The sequence below is a fragment of the Bos indicus x Bos taurus genome, chromosome 8 (genome assembly GCF_003369695.1).
Source record: "Bos indicus x Bos taurus breed Angus x Brahman F1 hybrid chromosome 8, Bos_hybrid_MaternalHap_v2.0, whole genome shotgun sequence".
NCBI lineage: Eukaryota > Metazoa > Chordata > Mammalia > Artiodactyla > Bovidae > Bos > Bos indicus x Bos taurus.
The window spans coordinates 48,657,028-48,663,470 of NC_040083.1; positions in this window are offsets into that span (position 1 = coordinate 48,657,028).

A 6,443-nucleotide genomic window follows, 5' to 3' on the forward strand; every position below is an offset into this window, starting at 1 on the left:
ATCTCTCATTGTTTATTTCTCTTGAAAGTAAAGTAGTTCATCATTAAAAATAGTACTCAGTGTTCATCGGTGCTATGTAGTTACTTCAGAAACATTTTCAGCATAAAAGTTATAAACTCTTGAGGCACCTTTGCAGGAGGAATAGCTTACTTTCATCAGAAAAGTCTGGGGGAAATATTCTAGTCTTAGCCTGCTAATTCATTGGTTTGATTGTCAGGGCTTCCATGACAGTTCATTCTCCTGGGACACTGATACGGGGCTCTGCTAATGCAAGGGGGAGGTCAAGGCCTCCTTGGCAACAGGGAATGAGTTATCAGGGGGTTGTGGAAAGAAATTCTCTTCAATTCAACCTGTAAGTAGATCTGGACATAATGGCCTCATTTGACTCCTCTAAGTTTCTCTTTCCCACTTATTTCCAGGGCAGATCTTACCCCTAACTCTTTCTTTATTTGCTTGTGGTTTCCTTGCCATAAATGTGTGGACACAAGCACTGTGATAAAGATCGGAGTAAGGCTTTTTGAATGAAGAGTTTACATTTCAAAGGACTTGAAATTTATATTTCAAACGTCGCTTCCAAATGAGCCTTTCCACACAGACAAAACACAATGAACATATTTAGAAGATGAGAAATAACATGCATGTTTAACTCCTGTTGCATTCCTGGACTACAGTGGCTGTAATATCCTTTTACAAATCCTATAGTTGCCTTGTAAATAGTAGCGCTGAGTATATTATATTTAAATATAGTCTTTTGTTAGGTGTAAAAGTTTAAAATCTACTATTGTTGTTAAAAATCTGGCTTTAGCATTTGTCTTTCATATTTTAGGATGTTAAAAACCTCTAAAATGGAAAATTTGTAGACATTGCTCAGTATTTGAGAAGCTCTGCCAGGGGCAGTAATTTTGACCCTGTGTAGAAAGGTATGGACGATAATTCTGTGAGTGCTCAGAGGGGTTGGAAAAGTTAGAAACAAACACTTATGCACTGAGCACGTTTTGTTGTGCTTAGCACCATACTAGGGGCTACACATTCTATTACATTTAATCATGGAGAATTGCCTGGAATGAGGCCTAAGAACACCAAGTCCTGATGGAGATGGTCCGAGCTGTCAGCAGAAAGGAAACTGCAGCATGGAAAAACAGCTTGCAAGGGGTATGGGATAAGGGTAGAAGGAAAAAGATCTTGGCAAATTTATTCTGCACAAATACTTGTGTCATCCTTATTTGTGCAGACTTTGTGACTTTTTCCCTGAGTTCATCTGGCTGGCAAATGGATGTAAATGCCTTTTGGACTGAAGGAAGGCATACAGAAGGCACGTACGAATCTTGGCTGAGTCATAAACAGAAGCCGGCTGTCAGAGAATTTCTGGTATGTGTGGATGTTTGTGTGCACATGAGCATGTATGTGCCCGTGCACAGGCTGAACACACTACTGGTTTACATCTGATTTTCAACTGAAAAGATTTCACGTACTTCTTTAGTGTGGCTCAAGTGAATTATTTTTGGTAATGAAAAGTAGAGCATGATCCAGAAGTTCTTTCCTTTTGCCATCAGGGATAGCGGTACCTTTATTTATAGCAATTTCAGGTCCCCAAATACCTTCAGCAGTTTTAATGGGGCAAACCAAAAAAATAATTAAGTAGCAGATGATTAGATCATGTGTTTCTTTACCGAGTACTCTATCTTTCTTGCTTTTGGAAAATACAGGTCTTCTTTTCTCAACTGTGGTTACAGCTAATTCTTCACCAAGATTTATTTAAAAAGAATATTCTTGCCCGTGCAGCGAGAATATGGACAGAACAATTGACCTTATCTCTTGGTCTTAACGATTCAAGGAAAAATATATACATAAGAATCAAATCCTTTGAATTGGTTAATATTTATTATAGTAGAACATACATGGAATAGAAATATACATGGAATGAAGTTTTAATTATATGGAAATAATTTCCATAGTGTTATAATGGAAATATACAGCAGTAACTAGAAAATGTCTATTATTTTTGGAGCCACTACTATATGCTAGGTTCTTTCATATACTCATTACCTAATTTATACTCAAATAATCCTAGTAAGATATGTTTTGTGATTACCATTTGTTCCAGTGTGGTCTCAGAGATATTAATATTAGGTAATGACTCCAAGGACAAGTAGCACAGCTGGGTTGAACCTAAGTTTGACCAGCTCCGAAATGTATATTCTTTCCACTCAAACAAGCTGCCCCTCAGAGTCATGACAATTATTAGGGGTGACATTCAGTTCTATCACTAAGAATACAGCTGTGTTTATTTTTCAATACTGTTCGTATTCACAGAACCATTTACTGAGTTTCTACTTTCTTCTGTACGTGATGATAAATGATGTGGAATCTAGAGATCAAAGATGAGATGTCCCTGCCCTCACAGAACCCACAGGTTAGTGAGAAAGTCTAGAAAGAATACTAATTATTATGGTGTTGGATGTTAGACATTATGAGGAATGTAGCAACGAGCTACTGATGGAGCCTGGGAAAAAACATAGGCTCTGTGTGCATGCGTGGTATGTACAGTGTGTTTGTGTGTGTTTGAGGTAAGATGAAGGACATTCAAAAGGAAGAGTATGTGTAAAGTCAAGTGACTGAGAGCATATGACTGATACGAGAAACTGCAAATTGTTTGGTTTAACTGGAACATAGTGGTAATGGGTAGTAGAGTGATGGAAAATGAGAATAAAAGTCTTTGAGAATGGTGAAATCAGGAATTCTACTTTTTGTAATGACTATAAAACTTTCAAAATTGTCTTGATAAGGTAAATATGTTCCTTCTTATCTTCTGGAGACCCACTGTACTAATCATAATATTTTCCCAAAGAGGAAATGCGATTAGTACACAAGTATATAGGGAAAATAGTCTTACTGGTAATCCAAGTAAAGAAAAAAAAAAATTAACCAATGAAAAATAAAACTGATAAAAATATCCAGTATTGTTAAGGATAAGTTGAGCTAGGCATATTTGTGTTTTACTCATTGTTCTATAAACTGGTTGGACACTTTTGTAAAGCTCAATATATAATTAAGATGTTATAAGTGTTTATGCTCTTTAAATCAATGGTACTAGTTTTGGAACTCTGTAATAATACAGTTATTATAAATTATAAATATTTATTACAAATATGTTTAATGGTGAGTCACTGTTGTTAAGTCTTTATGTCTGACTCTTTGTTGACCCCATGGACTGCAGCATGCCAGGCTTCCCTGTCCTTCCCAGAATTTGCTCAAGTTCATGTCCATCAAGTTGGTGATGCTATATAACCATCTTGTTCTCTACTGCCCTCTTCTCCCTTTGCCTTCAATCTCTCCCAGCATCAGAGTCTTTTCCAATAAGTGGACTCTTCCCATCTGGTGGCCAAAGTATTGAAGCTTCAGCTTTAGCATTAGCCCTTCTAATGAATACTCAGGGTTGATTTCCTTTAGGACTGACAGGATTGATCACCTTGCGGTCTAAGAGACTCTCAAGAGTCTTCTTCAGCACAATTTGAAAGCATCAGTTCTTTGACACTCAGCCTTCTTTATTGTCCAGCTTTCACATCTGTACATGACTACTGGAAAAATCGTAGCCTTGACTATACATACAGACCTTTGTCGGCCAAGTGATGTCTTTGCCTTTTAATAGGCTGTCTAGATTTATAACAGCTTTTCTTCCAAGAAACAAGCATCTTCTAATTTCATGGCTGCAGTCACCATCCACAGTGATTTTGGAGCCCAAGAAAATAAAGTCTGTCACTCAGTCAGTCAGTTCAATTCAGTTGTTCCTTTGTGTCCGACTCTTTTCGATCCCATGGACTGCAGCACGCCAGGCCTCTGTGCCCATCATCAACTCCCAGAGTTTACTCAAACTCATGTCCATTGAGTCGGTGATGCCATCCAACCATCTCATCCTCCATTGTCTCCTTCTCCTCCTGCCTTCAATCTTTCCCAGCATCAGGGTCTTCTCCAGTGAGTCAGTTCTTTGCATCAGGTGGCCAAAGTATTGGAGTTTCAGCTTCAGCATCAGTCCTTCCAATGAATATTCAGGACTGATTTCCTTTAGCATGAACTGGTTGGATCTCCTTGCTGTCCAAGGGACTCTCAGGAGTCTTTTCCAACACCACAGTTCAAAAGCATCAATTCTTCGGCACTCAGCTTTCTTTATAGTCCGACTCTCACATCCATACATAACCATTGGAAAAACCACAGCTTTGACTAGACAGACCTTTGTCAGCAAAGTAATGTCTCTGCTTTTTAATGTGGTCTAGATTGATCATAACTTTTCTTTCAAGAAGGAAGCATCTTTTAATTTCATGGCTGCAGTCACCATCTTCAGTGATTTTGGAGTCCTCCAAAATGAAGTCTGTCACTGTTTCCATTGTTTCCCCATCTATTTGCCATGAAGTGATTGGACCAGATGCCATCATCTTAGTTTACTGAATGTTGAGTTTTAAGCCAACTTTTTCACTCTCCTCTTTCACTTTTATCAAGAGGCTCTTTAGTTCTTCTTTGCTTTCTGCCATAAGGGTGGTGTCATCTGCAATCTGAGGTTATTGATATTTCTCCTGGCAATCTTGATTCCAGCTTGTGCTTCATCCAGCCCAGAGTTTCTCATGATGTACTCAGAATATAAGTTAAATAAGCAGGGTAATAATATACAGCCTTGATGTACTCCTTTCCCGATTTGGAACCAGTCTGTTGTTCCATGTCCAGTTCTAACTGTTGCTTCCTGACCTGCATACAGATTGCTCAAGAGGCATCTTGAGCATCTCTTTCAGAATTTTCAATTCAATTTCAATTCCCATCTCTTTCAGAATTTTCCACAGTTTGTTGTGATCCACACAGTCAAAGGCTTTGGCATAGTCAATAAAGCAGAAGTAGATTTTTTTTCTGGAACTCTCTTGCTTTTTCAATGACCCAGTGGATCACAACAAGCAAACTATGGTGAATCATTAGACTCAGCCTAAGTAGCCATAGTACATCACTTTGATGCAACCTAATGTACCTTTAAAATTATATTTACAAATAACATACAAAATGCATTTTCACAATTCTAGCTTAAAAAGTAGGACACTAAAATTATTTATATATATACACACACACACCTATTTCTTTTCCCATTCCCCTAAACTATATAAAACTATGTTTTTGTATATATACTTGTATGATTTTTGTATATTCTTTATTGATTATTTAACTTTCAGAAATACTAGTAAGTATTTTATTAATGAACAAGAAAAATGCTTATAGAATTCAATTTTGTTTCCTGATGTCTGGTAAACTATTCTCAGATAGAACTGGCCAGCAAGGTGATAATTCATTTAAAAAATCCCAAGTATTGGCAAATTTTCTCTTGGAGTGAGAAGGCAATGGCAACCCACTCCAGTACTCTTGCCTAGCAAATCCCATGGACAGAGGAACCTGGTAGGTTGCAGTCCATGGGGTCGCTAGGAGTCGGACACTTTCACTTTTCACTTTCATGCATTGGAGAAGGAAATGGCAACCCACTCCAGTGTTCTTGCCTGGAGGATCCCAGGGACGGGGGATCCTGGTGGGCTGCCATCTATGGGGTTGCACAGAGTTGGACACAACTGAAGCGACTAAGCATCAGCAGCTCTGCTGAACTCAAATGAGATCTTTCCCCCTAAAACCCTTGCCCTCCTGTTTTTTTAAAAGATGGAATTCATGAAAAATTACCATCTATCATCTACAAATTGCTGTGCACTACAGGGTCTATTAAACAGTATGACATTTTATTTTAAGAACTATATATCCCAGGCTACCATGCCCCGTAGCTAGTCTCACATCAAATGCAGTCTTCTTGAACAGCCATTTTCTCAAAGTTCCTATTTCTGTGTAAAGCAAGTTGTTAGGGAAAGCAGGATAAAAATCTGGTGACTGAAAACATCAGCCATCCACATGCTCTTCTTCTTTGAGAATGGCAAATCTGAACATGTGTCTCCTTGTCAAAGATGAACAATCACAAAAGACATTAACGAAGCCCATGAAAACAAGTTCAGGGTGTAATAAAACATGACCATTATGAAGCAGCACAAAGTTACTAGGAAAGATCAAGCCAGGATGAGAGGATACCCAGTGAGATTGAAAGAGATATGGGAGAGATAGTTAAGAGCGACAAGGAACTAAAGCAATACAAAAACAATTAGACATTCATGCCAGGGAGTAAACAGCACATTCAATGATGCAGATACTCTCGTGGAAAACAAACTTGAGAAATTTTTGCAGAACATAGAGTAAAAGGATAAGAAGGAAAAGGAAAAGGTCATGTATATAGAGGGCAAAGAATAGAATTTAAGCTAAAGCTAATAATGCTGAGTACTTCTAAGGAACCAACAAAGATAATATAAACAGAATAATTACTAAAAATGTAATGGGATAAAAAACTTTGTGTTGATAAAAGTCAAAGTATGTAGATTCAA